This window comes from Bolinopsis microptera, chromosome 8 (assembly GCF_026151205.1).
Source record: "Bolinopsis microptera isolate Bmic1 chromosome 8, MBARI_Bmic_1.0, whole genome shotgun sequence".
Lineage (NCBI taxonomy): Eukaryota > Metazoa > Ctenophora > Tentaculata > Lobata > Bolinopsidae > Bolinopsis > Bolinopsis microptera.
In genome coordinates this window covers 9487324-9508755 of record NC_087079.1, presented here as the reverse complement: position 1 = coordinate 9508755, position 21432 = coordinate 9487324, and the positions used below count along the sequence as shown (strand labels likewise).

Below are 21432 nucleotides of genomic sequence, written 5' to 3'. Positions count from 1 at the left end.
GCCCGTAAGAGCCTCTACTACTACCGAAGGATTGATGCATAACAACAAGACACGCGCTAAAGACGCGCATTTTCTGAGTGATGTTAACGATAGCTTTAAATTCACTGATGTCATTATTATTCAGCGTGACCGGTAATAGTTTAAAAATCAGAAGGAGAAAACACATGTTTAAATTACTAAAAAAGGAGTATCACTTTACAGGATTGAATTTAAATATAGTCATAATAGATAAGAGAGGAATTTGTTTCCCTTTGAATCAATCAAACTAGATGAATTGTTGTAAATACTTAGATCAAACTATCAATCTACAGGCTATCGTCAAACATGTTGCAAGGCGTCATCTTCAGTGACATAATAGATAAGAGTTTATTAACTATCATGCCAACTTTAGAGACGGTAACCACATTAAACTAAAGTTTTCCCAATCAAAATAAAGGGTTTATACAAAATAAAAGGTTTATGCACTAGACTGCGAGACAATTAACCCTATGCAATGCAGGTTAGTATAACTATAATATCGGACTGAGTTGAAATTTCTGAGAGCATGATACCCCAAAATAAATATATGCCTGTATCTGGCAATAGCGTTCAGATGGCTTCCGAACTTGTGCGGATAAGATAATATAAAAAATACAAATAAACTATAATAACAATCTGAAATTTAATGTATCAGTACAGATCTTATACTCGAAATCAGGCACTTTCAAAACATTTCTCTTAAATTATCTTTCTTAACACCGTTCAATTGTAACTTTAAATTAAAATATTATGATGATCCGGACGATGATAAATATTAAATTACAACTGATTATATTTATGGATTTCGGCCTGTCGATGCTGGAAGCTGATCAGCTAATCGTTAATCGTTACCATGTGACAAGAATAGTATGATGAACCTTCCAATCAGTATCTATGTATCAAAAGAAAATATTGATCTAATTCAACTCGTCGGGAGCCCTTTTGAAACATCTCGAAGTTAGAGTGCAGAGTGCATGATTACTGATTATCAGCACGATTGGGTGAAACAAAGACGAAACCGTGTGTTGATTAGAATTAGAAGAGGAAGATATTTAGTGATAAATTGTGCACTCTTGCATTTAAGTTTTAATTGTTAGACTTGTTCGATGTAGGGCCTTTAATTTAACCTAATACTAATGGAGTTACTTAATACTTGGTAAGTCTAGGGAAAACAGGTGCTAGTTGTCGGAAATGAAATGGACATAACACAACATAACATAACATTATAAATAATGCCTCTCTGGGCATCTCAAAAAGAAATTCATAGAAAATGAACACTTTACGTTTGAAACCATATAATTACAAACTTTTTAAAAAATTTAACTAAATACCTTTGATATTAACCTTCTTCCTCTTAGCTACCAATGGATTATCTTTCATATAACTTACATAACTATTCCTATTAGACACAGACACATCTATCCTATCAAAGATGTCATATGAAAGTTGGAGTCTGTTCCTGATCGAAGTTACATGATGCTGATAGATTTGATGCAGCTCAGCACTCAGCAGCCACTGTCTTCAAATAGAGTGTTCCAGTTCTGCAATCTGCAGTCTCAAATGTTTTCGCCCAGCTTTTCTTTTCATCGTGGTTATAGAAGACAGACCTGAAGAAATACTAGTTTTTTGATTGATTGAAATAAATTTTCGTGCACATACAGAATGAATGGTTAATAATTTAATATATATGTAGACCAAGCTCTGTGCACGGGATGCTTCCTGGAAGAATCCAGTTCTTTTAGCGGGGCACCCTACCTAAAGCCAAATTGAGATATAATAATCATATTCCTAGAGAAATAATCAGAAATCGAATACCAATCAAATAATATGATATATATGAGTAGTAACCATATTTACTATGCAAAATGCCCCAACCACATAGTGTAAATTTATATAGAATTCAAATTCCATATCATCATTAAACCTCAATACCTAGTCAATATAATAGCCTAGTATAATGATAATATAGGTAACATGTCCCGAATGAGTAAAATTGTATTATCGGCAAATTTACTTATATTATGTGAAAACTCCCAACAGGGTGGCGTTGGCCCAGAAGTAACTGCACACAAGCAACCCTTTAATGATCACGCACGTAATTTGTGTGAAAATATGTAACTCATTTAACGAAGTCAGTGAAAAGAACCTACCTTTATTTACCAATGTCGATTTTTTGCATGTGATGAAGTAGTCCTCGCAAATGTGAGATATGTATGTAGTTTGTTTTTAAAGGTAGGATTGTAGTCATAGTCGATGTATAGCGACGGTAGTTTACCAGCAGCTCCCTGTACAAATAGAAATGTGGTTTTTATATAATATTACTAGTTAAATTAATGAGTACAATGCAGGAATAAAAAAATGTGTCTTAAATGTTTTATATTAAATGTGTTATAATTATATTAACCACCTTATATTCGTATAATATGTACTCACAAACAATGATAGTCCCAACTGTTTTTAATTGCTTATAATTTAAACCTTCTTATTAAATAATTTAGATGACTGTGTCTGATCTAAAATTGCACGAGAAATAGAGAAAATTAGGTCTCAGACAGAACTCGACCGGGATATAACCGGCGCAGCCGGAATACCGGCTGGTATTTGGCGATTTTGTACCAGTACCGGCCGGGATTTTGGTTTTAGCCGGGATTTTTCCAAAATAAATTCAGTTTTTCTCAACGTTAATTTGAGTCCAAAATTAACAAATCTGTGAACATTTTCCTAAAACATTTTGACGAAGTCATTGAACAATGGAGACTGGAGTCAATCTATATTTAACATAATCATGGGTGTACGAATTATGGACTTCTTTCTGACTTATGACTTAATTATTGTGACTAAGTGTCACGGCTCACGGTCTTGTGTTACCGAGGGACAAGTAAAACAGAGTTCTCCGGGTAAAGAAAGCATTAATAAATGCTATTCAGTATTCATCCTATTCAATTATTCAGGTAAGGTGATGTAAACTGTAAAGTGATAAGCTCCAACGTCAAACACCATGTTCAATTAAATAAGTTTAAGTAACCAATACCAGATCACAGGATTGTTATAGTTACGGAGACTGTTGGAAACGATGCAAACCAGGATCGGACTCCTATCAGAAATAGTCGACCACCGGTCCAGCCTCCCTCAAACTCAAATGCCCTACCACTACCCCAGACCACATCCACCTCTTCAGCCAGGAACAACGCTCCCACTATACCACTACCAGCAGTTCCTACCGCCTCAGAGGATACACTGCACGTGCCCGTTATTCCTCATGCCTCGTCTTAAATGTCCAGTCCATGAATCCTAGTGCATCAAGTGCGAGTATATGGGAAGTGCCAAAAATCTCAGCTCTTATTCAGGAGAAATCCAAAAACCACTCGTTACCGTTTATTGCACTTACGGAAACGTGGCTCAAGTCCTACATGTCAGACAAATACAAAATGTGCATCACCTCTTTCTCCTGCTGAGCAGAACCTCCCCCTTAAAAGTAAACAAATCTGCATCGCCTCCCAACGACAATCCAGATATATTAAGCAGCAGAGACAATCATTTAAGGAGACTTCGATATCTATCAGGATCATGATTATACTGCCTGAGAACTCAGCACTTCAGGATGAAACATATAATATTTGGTTTTCTCGATTTCATTCATATTTAGACAGAAGTCCGTGTAGATAATTGGTTATAGAATAATTGGATATAATTTTATGCGAAGTTGTGTCTGCGAAAATATACGTGTGAACTGGTCATCCCGCAAATGCTGAAAAAGTAGATGTTACCTATCATAAAATAACCGCTCGCACCGTACAGTGTACACGACAGAGTTGTGACTGCGTTTACAAATTCTTTATCATATTGATGTGTTGCCATGGCAACCGAAACTCCATCGGAAGATCGGCCTGTAAGGCATAATCATGATAATACACAGTATCAAAACATTGCCATTGATATCATAGCAACATTCCAGAGATTAGATTATGTGTGTGTAAGAAAATGTATGTTATAGTATTATACAGTCTGCTAGAACATTCCGTTTACACATGGTGGCCGATAACAACTTGTTTAATTTATCTCCGAATTACACACAAATTTCTGAAAGTTTCGTAGACTTAAATCAATTACAGAGGGTGTGGCTATTGGCCAGCCCCTCTATTTCACTATTATGGTTGAAACTATAAGAATACAGATTATATTGTTACAGTGATTTTACAAAAGTCGAAACAGTAAACACCAATTTGTAGGATACTTTAAATCACACCAAAATTGGTCCCAGAATGCAATGAAATCTGATGGCGTCTTTTCAGTGAAAAAGAGGCCACACTCTCTGTAATTGATTAAAGTTTACGAGACCTTTAGAAAATGAGTTATATAACTTGCAACTTAAACTAAGATAAATTGAGTATTTATACTCAATTTATCTTAGTTGCATGAGTAATATATATATATACTACCCACTATACCACTACCAGCAGTTCCTACCGCCTCAGAGGATACACTGCACGTGCCCGTTATTCCTCATGCCTCGTCTTAAATGTCCAGTCCATGAATCCTGTGCATCAAGTGCGAGTATATGGGAAGTGCCAAAAATCTCAGCTCTTATTCAGGAGAAATCCAAAAACCACTCGTTACCGTTTATTGCACTTACGGAAACGTGGCTCAAGTCCTACATGTCAGACAAATACAAAATGTGCATCACCTCTTTCTCCTGCTGAGCAGAACCTCCCCCTTAAAAGTAAACAAATCTGCATCGCCTCCCAACGACAATCCAGATATATTAAGCAGCAGAGACAATCATTTAAGGAGACTTCGATATCTATCAGGATCATGATTTTACTGCCTGAGAACTCAGAACTTCAGGATGAAACATATAATATTTGGTTTTCTCGATTTCATTCATATTTAGACAGAAGTCCGTGTAGATAATTGGTTATAGAATAATTGGATATAATTTTATGCGAAGTTGTGTCTGCGAAAATATACGTGTGAACTGGTCATCCCGCAAATGCTGAAAAAGTAGATGTTACCTATCATAAAATAACCGCTCGCACCGTACAGTGTACACGACAGAGTTGTGACTGCGTTTACAAATTCTTTATAATATTGATGTGTTGCCATGGCAACCGAAACTCCATCGGAAGATCGGCCTGTAAGGCATAATCATGATAATACACAGTATCAAAACATTGCCATTGATATCATAGCAACATTCCAGAGATTAGATTATGTGTGTGTAAGAAAATGTATGTTATAGTATTATACAGTCTGCTAGAACATTCCGTTTACACATGGTGGCCGATAACAACTTGTTTAATTTATCTCCGAATTACACACAAATTTCTGAAAGTTTCGTAGACTTAAATAAATTACAGAGGGTGTGGCTATTGGCCAGCCCCTCTATTTCACTATTATGGTTGAAACTATAAGAATACAGATTATATTGTTACAGTGATTTTACAAAAGTCGAAACAGTAAACACCAATTTGTAGGATACTTTAAATCACACCAAAATTGGTCCCAGAATGCAATGAAATCTGATGGCGTCTTTTCAGTGAAAAAGAGGCCACACTCTCTGTAATTGATTAAAGTTTACGAGACCTTTAGAAAATGAGTTATATAACTTGCAACTTAAACTAAGATAAATTGAGTATTTATACTCAATTTATCTTAGTTGCATGAGTAATATATATATACTCTCATTTTTTAGAGCAAACGTAATTTAAATGGCTAAACACAATTCAATAAAATTTGGCTCGATCCGATTATCCAAACTATCAAATAAATGCGAAAATGAACCTTCTTTTGAAAACAATGAACACAAATATGTTTCGATTTGACAAATTTCTCGAACCAGTGGTGGTAGTAAGTCATACCAGAACCAATTATTTCAATTGGGCACTCAGTGACTGAGCTATTAATGCCAACGTTTGCACACTGACTTTTGGCCCACCCTGTATATTTATAATATACGGCTGGAAAAAATGTAACTGGATATCTGCCACAATGCTGCTATTATTAAGGTTAAAGTAACATTTAGCACATAAAGAAGTCTGGTTTGCTAGGTTTTAATTGGTCGTATAATAACAAATAAAAATGAGTTAAGACTACAAAAAAGGTCGATAGAACCTAATTATAATACCTGTATCGAGAACTCGACTTCAATGCACTGATAGCGTTGGTACTAACATTCTATCAAATTATGTCATATCTTGAGACTTGATAGCTGCCTGAAACAGTTTTGAGTCAACATTATCGTGATATTCTAGAAATTGAAACCAATTCTCAACTTTAAAAAAGCAGGTTTCAATAAATGCCATAGAATTAAATTCTACCTTTTTAAATTTTAAGAATTTGTTGATTTATTAAAATTCTGTCTCAATTAATATATAAGGGTACATGCAATGTATTTCGACACGCACTGTAGACTCACTTATTGGATTCGTGCTAGATGCTGTGTACGTCACCCTCTTAACCACCTCTATGGCGAAGATGAGGATGGTAAGTGCAAGTACAGTAATGTGAGGAGAGGATGGGTATCATTTAGCACATTTTTGCTGTAGGTGTAAAGTAGCTCTTAGTCAAGGAGTATATAAATGACGGCACGACAAGGTTCTGCAACAGATCTCTGAACATGTTATCTTGTGAGCGCCGAGTGAACACTTATAAGAACAAGGCCAGCGATGTAAGACAGTATCATTGACTTAGTCCATGCTGGGAGGAAAAAAGCAAGTACAGACGACCGAAAGGAGTCGTGGTTTGGGATCCTGAGTGGGTCTCGATATTGGATAGTGCTTTTATATATTGGACCTTATGATATTCTCAAGGTCACCAAGACGGCACAGTCTTATGGCGGGAGGTAACGGTACCATCTAAAGAGCAGATTGCTGAATCATACAAGTAAAAACTCTACCGGTACAGCAGTCTTACAGCAGACTGAGATTCAAGCGAAAGAATTGTGCTGTTATAATTATGCGGTTAAAGTTCTAGCACCGGGAGTAGTTGTTCACGGTTTGGAGAGAGCTGAGTAGGCTAGTACGGGATAGAAGGGAAGAAGCAGCTCACTGTTCCAGATGGATCTACTTCTTATCAAGGAAGAAGGAGTGGTAGGTATAGTAAGGAAGATTGGAGCCTAAGAGTTAACTTAACATCTAGAGGTACCACAAACTTTATCTCGTCGCCAATTGCGAGCTTTAACGGGTTTCCTCAAGTGACTCGATGGTTTAATTGTGACAAATCATGATACGAACTTTGATGAACCCATAATAGTATAGTGCAATAATACTATGATAGTATTCTCATAAGTTCTACCCTTGCAACCGAGTACAATGTACATACTAAGTGATATCAAGCTGCAATCTAAAATTTATTAATTGAATCTCAAAATAACTTCAAATTTTACCTAATAATTGCGACATCGTTGGAAGTGAGAAGTAAAATACATTAAATTTTAATCCAATTCTGCGAGAGAAGATTTGCCCAGACAGCTGACAAGAATGTATTACCATACTTCCTGTAAATGTGGTAGTTATTAGGTCATATCAAACTTGAAAATTATGTCAAAGTTTTTCTCAGTCTCTGGTGTCAATCACCAGTAGAGTGCCCAGCCGCACCAAAACAACCTGCGATTTTTACGTGGGAAACATCGTATAATACACATGCTATACACTCTAGTTTTATAGCAGCTACTGATATCATGCGGCAGTATTAATAAGCATACAAATTCAGCGCAAAAAATTGTAAAGACGACACAAATTCATGCGGGATGTTAATAAATGTGTCCATGTTGAACTCAAACTCCGACAGAATAATATTTCAAATCGGATATATTATAATTAATCAAATGGTATCTGCTCATGTTCCGTCTATATAAACTACAAAACTTAATAAATTAGTGAAGTTCTGAAACAAAGATCACGACTAGGTTTTATCAAAATTGAAAAGAAAACCGATCGAAGTGCACTAGAGATATAGTTTAAGTTTAAAGGGTCATCATTACTAAAATCTCTTCCTAGCTCCTAGCAATCAAGTTGTTAATCCTAGTTCTACACCTAAACAAGTACAAAATTACAGCCTTACATTTTGAAATTTTTCGATATCCAGCTCAACATAAGACTTCGATACCAATAATGCATAATGGGTACATACCGATGATCGGTGTTCGTAAATATTTGATTATTTATAGTATTGAAGTTTAAAATCTTCCTAATTATGTAAGAATAACAAAAGGAATCACGTACTAGTGTGCTGTTACGAAAATCAACTATTTAATAAAAATAAATTAACAGTATTCGAGTACAAAATTAGAAATACAAACTCCAACATAATCGACAGACAAACTCAATAAATGAAGATTTCGTCGTGAAACGAGCTATATATACAGCTATAACGTAGCGCTCGACTCCAGTCTGAACCAAAATTAAGTCTCGTTCGTAGGAAATTGACCACCAGCTGCTGGTGGTTCGAATGTTGGTTTGCACACTACTGTTATTGCGAGAAGCATTATTTGATGCGCGCGCGACCCAGTAGTGCATCGCGCTACAAACAATTAAGCTAATAGGATATTATTTAGCTTCGAAGTTCCAGTATATTTCATATTTCGATCGTGATGATCATGGAACGTATTTCATACTTACGTTACTATACTGGTTACTTACAGAAACAGCTTTACTTATGGCATGGTTATATAAATATAATGGTAAACGTTTTAGTCAAAAGTGTAAAATTTTGATTAAGGCAACGGCAAAAGAGCTTTTGTTTTTTAAATTTTAAAATGCAAATGTCTCTTTAGCTTTCTATTTTGATTATTTTCTGGTTATCAAATGCAAAGCTTTCTTCTCAATCCACAACACAATGCACAAGCATTTTAATGACTTAAGATTTGTTCTGAAGCTTATCGTTCGCGTTCATAGTATAAAATGTAAAATGATGGGGCGCGATTAGATTTCGACTTGCACCTAACTATGTGCTTTCGCGCCGCTGCGGGCGCGCTTGTTTCACAAGTCAAGGCGGGCGCGCGCTACCGCAAAAGCAAGGGATTTGGATAGAGCAATATTTTGACCGTTCTGTGTCATGTGCGCGCGCCGCTTTCTTCTCGAAATTTTGCCCGATGGCAAGTGCTACGAAGCTAAGTAGCGCTTGTTGGGCCAAGAATGGTCAACCAAATCAACAGTCAGCTATTTGAAATTGTCAAAAGGATGTCTGAATAAATAATTTCTTGTATCACGTCGTTACCCCCACGGTCGTTTCACTTTGAGTTTCTACGATACATGGGGAGCCGCGCACTCGTGCGCGGCGGGTCATACAACGTACTATGACAAATATGAAATAATTTCTTGGAGAAAATAAAGTACTAAATATTATTAACATGGGAAAAGTGATCATTGCCCGGTATTTGCAGCTAATATCTGTTTAATAATTGGTACAGTGGTTAATATGTAATAACAGTCAGATTTCACTTACTTGTTGTCTCTCACTAATTCGCTCGCCCAAAAATTTCACGTGACTTTAGTTTTTATGGTTTTGCAGCCGTACGAAACGGTTTTACATAAACCCTAATCCCAACCCTAACCCTAGCCATAACCCCGAAGTAATCCATAACCCCAAAGTAATCCATAACCCTTACCACAACCTTAACCATAACCAGAGTCCAGCTAAACACTCGAATTCATGGGCGGCGCTCGCAGCCTGTTATTCCTCCACGAATATCTATTGTTTATAAACATTTGCATTATAGCCTGGCCATTGCTCTATCCAGAGTGCAGAGCCCTTGCGCTTGCAGTAGCGCGCGCCCGCCTCACGCGCCCGCAGTGGCGCGAAAGCACATGGTTAGGTGAAGCCTGGCCACTACACTGTACTGGCGTCCCCAAATAAAATTAATGAATTAACGCGTGATACTCGTAGTCGTAAAATATTTGTTTCAAATATTTATAGACCGTCGACGAGTCCAACTTAATTGAACTTGCAACTCGGCGCGCGTCTTTGGTCTTGCTGGTAGGTTATAAACCTACAAATATAGAAATGCTGACGGCGTTTACTGGGCCGCGCTCAGCTTTCAGCCTGTCATTCCGCCGAATCTCTATTCTGTATTCGGTTTATGTTTATGAACATAATAGTCTGAGGTCCCCAAGTAAGACGGGGTGTACTGTGTAGGGAAAATTAGTGTGAGAACTGAAACTGATTTAAACAGTTGGTCAACCAACTTCAGTTCGAACTGCATGAAGTACTATAATATCAAATATTAATATAATATTAATATTAATAGATGTGGATACTGGCGGGGAGGTGATGTTGATAATTGTTTGTTTACTTTAAAAATAATATAAGTAAGTACATGTTCAGCAGGTTGAAGAGGTGTATGGTGGCCGAGGAGGGTCATTTTTAAAAATAAAATAAAAACCATACTCACGTGGCCGAGGAGGGTCATTCGGCCGAGGAGGGTCATTTTTTAAAAATGGCCCTGCTCGGCCATGGCCGAGCAGGGCCAAACAATATGACGAAGAAATGGCCCTCCTCGGCCATGGCCGAGCAGGGCCAAACAATATGAAAAAAGTGGCCCTCCTCGGCCATGGCCGAGCGGGGCCAAACAAGAAATGGCCCTCCTCGGCCATGGCCGAGCAGGGCCAAACAATATGAAAAAAATGGCCCTCCTCGGCCATGGCCGAGCGGGGTCAAACAAGAAATGGCCCTCCTCGGCCATGGCCGAGCAGGGCCAAAACAATATGACAAAAATGGCCCTCCTCGGCCATGGCCGGGCAGGGCCAAACAAGAAATGGCCCTCCCTCGGCATGGCCGAGGAGGGTCATTTTTAAAATTAAATAAAAACCCATACCAGGGGGCGGGAGGGTCATTCGGGGGGGGTCTTTTTTTAATGCCAAAACATGCGGCGCAATGGCGTCTTTACTTTTAAAAAAGTCAGACAGCGTTGTAAACAACAAAAAACCTGGAATTGTAGCCCCTTGGAAAAGTTTCTAACCCTATTTGGTTTGAATTATAAAAATGTTTTGTTATTTATACTTAAAATTTTTTTTACAAAATAACACAGATGTAAAAAAATAAAATTTTAAACATATGGAAAACCCCCTTAAAATGAAAAAAACCCCGTAAAAAATTGTTAATAGGTGAAATTTATCCATCGAAATTTCCCAAAATTTATACTAACCAAAACGTTTAAATCATACATTTGCACCTTAGATGGGAGATTGAACAGCGAGACGGAAAAAAACGATGAATTAAAATTGAAACAGAGTTGGCGGACATTAAATACAAGGAACTATTTAAACGAATAGAGTTTAAAAAATGAAAAAGTTTTAAACCCTGCACAGGAGAGGACCAATAGCAAGGTAGGGGGGAAAAACCGGGGGTCGGTCATCAAATTTGGGGGGAACGGAAAATCGAGAGAGTAAAACGATGAATAAAACTGATTAAGATTTTTTGAATATAAACTTTTTTCCCCCTTTCAAAACATCAAATAACAAATGCTTCAGTAGCAATTAAAAAAACATTGCAATTTAAGTTTAAAAATTATAACCTTTCTGGCTGCGAAGTACTTTGATGATTGAAATGAATTTAATCCCCCAACAAACTTTAGTAAAATAAAACAACTCATATTTTCAAAAGATTTTTTTAATTTTTTAAGCTACCCTTGCTTTTTAAATTAACCCCGTGTATTGCTAAAGGAGAAGCATTAGCGATCTATTACGTTTCTATTTCATCAAGTCGCGTGAGAGTAATTCGATGAACCCACAAATCCACAGAGACGAATTCGTGATCGTCTACAAAAAAAAAAACCTAAAAAAAATGAATTAATTTATAATTTTGAAACCCCCTTGCCAAATTGCAAAGATATCTAATGGGGGGTAATTGAGTGAAATTTAAAAAGATTTAAATTTAAAAAAGAAAATTTTTACTCTTTGGGAAAAAATTTTCAATAACCAGCAAATTGGATAGCGTGCCGCCCACCGGATTAATAATATAGGTTCCGTTTATCTCAATTGGTTTAATTTCCCCTTCAGGAACTTAGAAAAAATTTTCCCTTGCCATACCCAAGGCCCAACGCATAAATTGTTTAAAAAGATATTTTTCTTCAAGAAGCCCCTAAAATTTGGATCAAATGATAAAAATAAACCCCTTATGAAATTTTTAGGGAGATCGTCATGAATTTTCCGGATTTGAGCCCCACGAGGAGACCTCTCGGTATTTTTTTGATATGGAATTTATTCCCGAAATTCCCCGGAAAGCTTCATCCCCGTTAATCGAACGAGCAGAGTATCCCCCGGAGATTTTTAGGGGGAAATGGTCCGTTAATAATTTTTGGCATAATACCGGCCGGGGAATGGGGGGTAAATGTTTTGGAAATTCTGTAAAATTTTGAAAATTTTTTTTTAAATAAAGAGGGAACGTCTGACTAAACGTTGCCCCCCTAAGTTGCTATTGTGAATAAAATTTTCCCAATTTAAAGTAGATTCAAATTGTCCCTCAAAGATGCAAATTATTTTTAAGAACCCATTTTTTGAAGGGATTTTTTTAGGAAGAAAGTTGGGGTTTAAAAATTTTTATTTTATTCAGGAAGTTGTATTAATTATTTTGTTGTTTAAATTTTTTTGGGGGTATTGATTTGGGTGTTATGTTTTTTTAGAGTGTTATGGTGTTTTTTTGGAAAAATTGGGGGAAATAAAAAAGGTAAGAAAATTTATTTGTAGGGTAAATGTAAAAGTAAATGTTAAAATTTTTTTTTATGGACAATTTAAATTAAAAATTTTTTTAAAAGAGAATAATATGCAAAAAAATTTAAACAAAAATGTCTTTGGGGTTTTGGGGCCATTGTATATTTTTAAAAAAATAAATTCCCCAAAAATTATAAAAAATTTAAAAATAAACCTAAAAAAGGAGGGGAGATATTATTTCAAAAAAAACATAAAATTAAATTAAATTTAGACAAAAAATGCAAGCTTGTTATTTTATTTTAAATTTTTAGCCCCCAAGCCCCTTTTTTATTTTAAATTACTTTTAGCAAAACGTCTTTATTTAACTTTCTCCTTTTGATCATAATTTTTCATGATTTTTAAGCTTTATCACCCCCCGCTATTGTCTTTCACAGATCAGTATAATAATGTAAGTCTTTAACTAAAATTTTCCCCCTTCAAAAATCAGAACTTGAGGTGTGAAAAAAAAAAGAAAAAAAAAGGGAAATCAAGCGGGGAAACAAATAAAAATACAGATTTAGAGTAAAAAATAACTCTTTTAAAATTGTGCCCTACAACAGTAAAATTGGGTTCCCTGAACAGGTGGTATACAGCCCACTCCCTTTAAATTTCCCTATCAAAAGTAAAAACAGGGGGCACTCAGTGATAAAGGAAAAACCCCCAAAAATTTTTTAACAAAACAGGTAAAGAAAATAAACATCACGGGTATCACATCAAGGGCAAAAGGGTAATGGGACCCCCCACTAGATACTTCCAACGGAAAAACAACTCCGTTTAAAAACCAAGACGTGAACACCCCCGGGGAAGCAGAAACATCACAAACTTCCATGGAATGACCCATGAGACAATAGAATGAGGATTTTTTGGAAAAATTTAAAATTGAGGAACTCATAATAAAAACTCGAACTTTAAAAATTCTGGAAAGTCAAAAGGTTTGAGCGATCATTTGGAAAGACTAGGACATAAAAAGGTTCAAAAATAATAAACTAGCCCCAAAAGGATACTCAGTAGTAAAACCATATTCGGTGGGACCTGCTGGGGCCCCTGCCCCCCGCCAAAGAAGAAATCTGAAGGGGGTTTTGCCGAAAGGGAAAAAAAACGCTTCGAGATAGAGGTTGTTGTTGATATTTTTAATTTATGTTTTTAAATTTCTAGGGAGCCGGGGAGGGGTAGCAGGAGTCCCATTGGGGGCCCGGGAAACCCCCCTTTAAAGTCTATGGGGCCCAAACCGTTGCCCAAAAACAAGAGAGAGAGAGACGCCCCACTACAATTTAATAAAATTCCCATGAAATGGGAGACAATGCCCAGCTAAGCTTTTTTGAAAATTCTAAAATCCATTGCAAAAAGCCCCCCTGGGAATTAAAAGCTGAAAGCCCCAACAATACACATGGCCTCAAGTGATTATGACCCCGCTTTTTATTAAAAATAATCCATCACAAAAAGAGAAACCGAGTAAGTATCGCAAAACTTTCAAAAATTCCTTTAAACTTTAGAACAAAAAAATTTTTCAAAAATGTTAAAAAAAAGGAAAAAATTATAAAAAGACAATTTTTTAAAGGGGAATGCTTGTTATTAATTTAATAAAATCAGATTACATAAGCACTATTACACCAGGTACTAGTCATAATTAATGTTTTTTTTTAGTGAATAATAGATACATTTAGAATTTTTAAATTTGGGGTTATTCAAAAATCACGGCCGAGATCTTTGTTTAGGGGCCCCAGTAAATTTAGTGTTTAGGAAAAAGGGGATTTTTTATTCAAATGGGATGTGATTTTTTTTTTCCCCACGAAACAAATAAAAGCGATCTTAATTTTGGTTTAAAGATTATGTTTAAACTTAATAAAAAAATTTTAATCATAATTGGTTCATTTCTCAGAAATAAAATACGCAAAAAATCGTTTTTGGGGAAGTTTGAAGGATGTAAAAAAAACTTTTTATAACAACCGGGTTTAAAAAGTAAGCAGCTTTGTTGCGACTGCGAGGTTGGGGAGGTAGATTAATCAGTCACAGGGAACAAAGCATCGGTTTGGTTGACTTGTTTTCCCCCCGCATTGATCTTTGCAGTTAAATTTTTAAAACAGTTAAAAATAAAGCTTTTAAAAGAATAGAACGCAAATATTTTTTTAAAGAAGGCCAATTAAAATCAATAAATCTTCGCTGCAATTTAAAAATTGTCCCAAAAACCCAAATGGTACTTGAAGACCCAAAAAGAGACTTTTAACAATAGCTTTTTTAAATATTACCCCCTTATCCCTAAAAACTAAAAGGGGAATTTAAAAAAAATTTCGAGAAAAATTCAAAAGGTTTTAAATTTCCAGAAAGATTAATAAAAAATATTTTTGGGTTTTTCCTGGTTCACAAAAAAATTCAAAAGACCAGACATTAAGCTTTTTTTTAATTGAAGATAAAAAAATGAAAACAGAAAAAATATATTTTATACAAAAAATTAAATCAAGGTGAAAATTGGCAGAGACAAACGTAATCCTGAGCAATAGAACGTCTACCTTCGTAGCTTTCCCCAGGTACAGGTTGAAGGAACATTGGATATTGGGGGGGCCCATCCCTTTTTTTTTTGGCTTTAAAACCCCCTTAATGCTACTAGCACACCCCCTTTTTAGTTTTTAAAATCCATCCCAGGGTGCCTATTTTTACACTCCTGGTGATCCCCCCTTTTTTTTGGTGGTTAACACAGCAATCCCTTTAAAAATTGGCCTCAAGTCAGGTGCCATTCCCCGTAGGGGTAAAACAGGGGGGGACAAAAAATACCCTTTCTTAAATTATTTACACCTTTTCTGCATACGGTTCTATTTCTCATTTTAGAGTGAAGTGTGGCAGGTCTTTTTTGATTGTGGCTTTTAGGTTGAAATACCATTCAAAAAAAGCCCTTTCCAATGTGCCCAATCCTTTGCGATTATCGAGCCCCCTTTTATATCGCTTGTTCCCCTTTTTTTGGGGAAGTTGGTGATTCATAGGTTTTTAACGGGGGCAAAACCTCAGCTAAATTTGGTCACCGCAAAGGTTTTCAGCAACAGAGTCTCTCATGTTGTTAGCGGTTTTTTAAATTTGAGGAAAATTTGATTTGAAATTTTTGCCCCATAATCAAGATTCGGGGGGTGGGGGATGTCCCAACCACACCAAGAAAACAGCATCTCTGAATTGCTCGTATAAGCAAACCCAGGTTGAATGGGGAAAAATGTTTACCCAAGCCCCTGACCCTGTTTCTTGTCCCCGTTGCGGATCCCTAGATTCCATCCACTTCACTTGAATTATTTTCCCAGAAGCCCCTTCTTAACGTAATTTTTTTAATAACTTGGGGCTTTTAAATTTCCCCCTTATCTTAATTTATCCAACTTCACAGGGATTTTCCCGGTCATAGATGGGGGTAACCCCTCCTTTTTTTTGAGTGATTGGTTTCCTTTTCCCGCGATTCTACTGGCTAAAACCTAAAACCCCCCCTCATTAAGGTAGCGCAGACATTTCCTGTGGGCAGTCCTTTCCTACCAAAAATGCGAAGAACTTTTTCTTGTCATTTCTCCAAGGGATAAAAGGTATTAAATTTTTTGGAGGGGTGGCATCAAAAAGGGCCCACCGATGACAGGGGTTTTTGGTAACAATGTAGGGCTCCCTGAGGCATAAAGGGAAATTTTCTGACAATTTTTTCTACGCCCCCCTTCCCCCTTTCACTTTTTCCCAGATGATGTCCCCATCGCATGTGATCTTATCCAGTACTAAATAAAAACAGGGGGGTAGTCCCTTTTGGGCCCTTTAGATAAAAAAGTCCTTCTTTTTTTGGGGGAAGTAGCCTAACTTGGGGCCCGTTCAAACTGGTAAATCTAAACACCCCGAGTTTTTAGAGAACCTGCGGCAATCATCCCACACCAGCTTGCATAAATTTGAAGCTAGTACCGGTTTTTACGGCCAGTAGTTATGGGGTATAATCCACGATTCTGTTTTCATTGATTATCAAAGTTTGGTGTGGTAACTTCTCTCAGGGGCCCCTAAGATTACAAAGGATTTCCCGTTACCAGCACATATCATTTGCATTGGCCAATTTTTGGGAATCTTTTAAGATTTCAAAAATTTTTTTCCCTTTTTAACGTTCCTTATTTTTTTCATCAATGTGACCAATATCAAGACAATGAGAAAACATGATTTTTAATCAATTAATCGTCGAAAAGTAACCAATAAAGTGAAAAAAAGGAGTTTAAAATGCAAAGAAACATAATAAATTACAAAGTATTCTTGTAAAAAAATTGGGGCAGATTGCTTTAGCGCTCGATTTTCATACAAAAACCGGTGTCATTTTCAAAAATTTTGCGCGGGCACCTAAAATTTGGTTCCATTAAGAATTAATTATTTTGCCAAAAATTTAAATTTGATGCTAAATTAGCGATTAAAACGACAGAAAAAATTTGAAAAATTTTTATATAGGTTTAAAAGGTTAAAATTGTGGGTTTACAACCTCCCAGGACGGGGCCCAGCTATTTTGGACTCGTCGACGGTCCAAAATATTGTAAGGGAACATATATTTACTGTTTACGGTTCACCCGTTAATTTTTAAATATATAAAAAATTTATTTTTTAAATTTATATCATAATTAATAACTTATTCACGATGTCAACCCTTCGCATCTCCCCGATCTGCATACTGGTTGGAGAAAAAATATGGATGCGCGCGGGGCCCCCAAAAAGTGCACGCGCACAAAATTTTAAAAACCAAAATAAATGATCGCCGAGTTGAACCCGTTACGGTCAAATGTTTTTTTTTACCAGTATAACTGTTTTAAAAAAGCATTTAATTTTCAATTAAGGGCCCAAGTCAGGCCAGGAAATTTACGGCAGCTCCAGGGCCTTGGCGCGATTTTTACTGTGCGCGTGCGCACCAATTATTTCCCTATGCTAATCGCAAAAAAGCTTTTTGTGCCTCGCCCAGGCGAGAATTTACATCGGTCAATTTTGGCAGTACAGCGTTATAAAAACAATTTAGTAACTGCCAGCGGCAAATTTTTACCGAGGGTTTTTTTCCAACATGACACCCCTAAAGTTGTATACGTGGTGACCCCACGTCGCTTCATATAATGTATGTTTCGACGAAAAGGGGAGCCCCCGGGACTTCGTGCGCGGGGGGTCATACAGGTTCAAATTAAAGCAACATCGGGTTCCGAAAGGGGTTTTAAAGGGTTTTCGGGGGGTTTTTTTCCTGAGGACCCCAGCTTTTAAGTTGATGGATTTTGGGGGATTACAGGGTGAGCGCGGCCCCCGCCCAGTAAAACGGGGGATACTCTTAAAAAACTTGCTAAAATTAAGTGTTGACAAGAACGCGAAAAAACTTTAATGACAGCATTATCGTACATAAAATATTATTTTCCCCTTTACATAAACCCTGTTGCATGGCATAACTGCAAATTCGGCCCAAGCAAAAAAAGGCTTTTGGGAAAAAATTGATCACGTTGCGCACTTTCTTTGCTTGGAAATTTGGACGCGCCCCGCAAAATTTTCATTTTCACTTTGTATCGACAACGTTTTTTGTTTTTAGCGGAAAGCGTTTCTTAATGTGCCGCCTCTGGTAGTTGTAAACAAAAATTTAAAAATTAAAAAAAATTTTCGAAATTTTTTTCGTACGTCTACTAATTTCGACTAATTTTAAAAGCATCAAATATAAATTTGGCAAAAAAATTAATTCTTAAGGAACCAAATTTTAGGTCGCCGCGCTTTTTTTCGAAAAGTCACCGTGTTATAGTATGAAAAACGGCCTAAAGCAATACTTCCCAAATTTTCACAAGAATACTTTAGAATTTATTAGTGTTATTTTGCATTTTTAAACCCCCTTTTTCATTTTTAGGGTTTTCTTTTTTGACGATTAATTTGATTACATTTTGTTTTCCGTATTGTCATTGATATTGATACCCTGAGAAAGAATAAGGAACTTTTAATAGGGAAAAATTTTAAAAAGAGTCTTAAAAGATTTAAAGATTGACCAAGCAAAAGAATTTTCCTGGTAACCGGAAGTCCTTTGACATCTGGAGCCCTGCGAGAAGTTAAACCCACACCAAACTTTGATAAAACGGTAATTAATCAAAACGTGGGTTAACCCGAAATACTGGCCCGAAAAAACCGATAGTTCAATTGTGCAAGCGAGGGTGTGGGATTGCAGCAGAGTTTCTGAAGAAACCCGGGCTGTTTTGGGTTTACTCAGTTTGAAAGGTCCTAAGTTGGCTTCCCCCAAAAAATGAAGACTATTCTTATCCTAAAGGGGGCCCCAAAAAGGTAATACCAGCAGCCATGTTTTTTTTGGAGATACTGGAAAGAGTCAAAATGGGAAAATATTGGGGAAAGTGATAGGGGAGAGGACGTAGAAGAGTTTGAAATTTCTCTTGATGACCCAGGCAGCCCCCATTTTAACAAACCCCCTTATCGGGGACCTTTGTATGGCACCTCCCCGAACATATTAATACCTCCACCCATTGAGAAGTGTACAAAAGGAAAAGTTTTCCGGCAATTTTTGGTAGGAATGTATGACCTGCACAGGAAATTCTGCGCTACCGTAAAATAGGGGGGGTTGGGAGGTGAGCCATAAGTCGCGGAAAAGGGAAAACCAGAGTCATCAAGAAAAAAGAGGATGGTTGACCTCATCAAAGACCCGAACTCCCCGATAAATTGGATAAAATTAAAATAAAGGGGAGAGTTAACGCCTCAAGTTGTTAAAGAATTTGCTTGAAGAAGGACTTGTGAGAAATTCAAGTAAGGGATGAAATACTGGGGTCACGCACTGGTACAAGAAATGGGGAGGAGTTGGCTAACATGTCTCCCATCAACACTAGGGTTGCTATAGCGAGCAAAACTTTGGGTGCGTTTATCTTGGGGGTTTGGGAACCCTAACACCCCCAAAAATCTTGATTATGGAGCCAAGAATGTCACAATCATATCCCAAAAGTAAGAACTACCGTCATAACAACATGAAGACCTGTTCGAATATAGGTGGGGACCAAGGATGTGACTGAGGATTTTTGCCCCTGTTTTAAAACCAAAATCGCCAACTTCCAACAAAGGGGAACAAACTGAAAAGGCTAGGCCGATATATCAGAAAAGGAGTATGGGGACATTTAGAGGATTTTTTTTGACACGTATTTTCAATCCTAAATCCCTACAAAAAGAAAGACCATCCCCAGCCTTTCACTCTGCAGAGAATGAAAATAGAACCTATGCAGAACATGGCTACAATAAATTTAAGAAAGGGGATTTTTGTTTTCCCGTATTTACCACTACGGAGGGAAAGGACCTGAGCTTTAGGGCCCAAAGGTTTTTTTAAAGGGGAAAATTTCTGTTTATACCCCAAGACCCAAGGAGGACTACAGAGGGGGTTGTAAACCGGACACGCCTGAGCATGGATATAAAATAAGAGGAGTGTGCTAGAATTTGAGGGTACTGGAAAGCCAAGAAGGCAGGACCCCCCTTTAAAAAACCCCTGTCTCCTTAACCCGAAACCTGAGGAGAAGAGTACGAAGGATAACGATATCTATGTCAGATTAACGTTTGTGCTCTCCAATTGCATCACTTTATTAATTTTTGATATAAATTAATATACGTTTAAATTTTTCCTTCAATAAAAAAAATAGTTAAAGTCAGTAGGGCGTTAAGAATTTTTTTTGTGACACCAGTACCCAGTATTATTATTATTATATCTTTTCGGATATTCAAACCTTTCGAATTGATCCGAAATTTATGTTTAAATTCCCGTTTATTTTTTCAAGGATAAGGGGAAAAATATTGTAAATGTTATTTATAAATTTATATTTTTGGGTCTTCAATATCCATTTTTTAAATGTGTACAATTTGAATTGAGCCCAATTTATTTATTTTAAGTGGCCATTTTAATAAAAATATTTTTGGGTTTTTTTTCGTTTAAACTGCTTTATTTTTTTTAAGTTTTTGGAATGTTTGAAGCAGTGCAACATCTAATTGGGTGAAAAAAAGAAAATCAAAAAAACCCTGTTTAGTTCCAATGTGACGATTTTAAACTACCCCTAACCTCTGCAGTCTGCAACTACTGATGCTTTTTGAACCTGGTTGTTTAATTTATTTTTAAACGTATACCTTTTAAGCTTTCCTCCAAACCTGATTTATTGCTAGTATTTTTATTTTGACAGACGAACCAAGTTATGATAAATGATTAAGATTTTTAAAATTGGATCATATGTATTACCCCAAAATTTAAAGACGCTTGTATTTGTTGTGTAGCCAAAACACTAACATCCACATTTTACACTTTAACACTACGCCCTTTAAATAAAAACCCAAAATTACCTGGATTAAGCAATGAATTAACGGCCTTGATTTGGAATAACCGAAAATTTAACGTAACTGAAAGTTTTTATTTTTTCATAAGAAAATCATTTAATTTTTGAGCTAGTTGAGGTAATAGGGTTTTAATCGGGATTTATATTAAAATTTTAAAACAATCATTCCTTAATAAAGGGTTTTTTTTGAATAACTTTTTATCCCTTTTTTTTAACATTTATTCTGTAAAAGTTGTTGGGAGTTTAAAGTTTTAAAGGCAATTTTTTAATGTTTGCAAACTTTTTCTGGTTACTCATTTTTTTTGATGGGGGTTATTTTTAATCACACGGTTCAAATCCCTTTAGGGCCCTGCGTAGGTTGGGATGTTGAGCTTTTTGAAATTCTAGGCGACTTTTCAATATTTTATAAAGTTGTAAAAAGCTGGCTG

At 36.4% G+C, this 21432-nt stretch overlaps 1 protein-coding gene and 1 long non-coding RNA gene across 4 annotated transcripts in view; one reads left to right on the top strand and one right to left on the bottom strand.

Annotated features, from left to right (window-relative positions):
- LOC134819580 (uncharacterized) overlaps positions 1 to 21432 on the top strand; it is a 776807-nt gene that overhangs the window by 229880 nt on the left and 525495 nt on the right. The window lies entirely within an intron of this gene.
- On the bottom strand, positions 2200 to 7428 carry LOC134819986 (uncharacterized). Of its 2 annotated transcripts, none has more exons than XR_010160835.1 (3): positions 7403 to 7428; positions 6143 to 6230; positions 2200 to 2303 (listed from the first exon to the last, which is right to left on the bottom strand). It is a non-coding gene; the product is annotated as an uncharacterized LOC134819986 (long non-coding RNA). The 2 variants fall into 2 exon arrangements; XR_010160834.1 differs by lacking the exon at positions 7403 to 7428 and adding an exon at positions 6434 to 6701.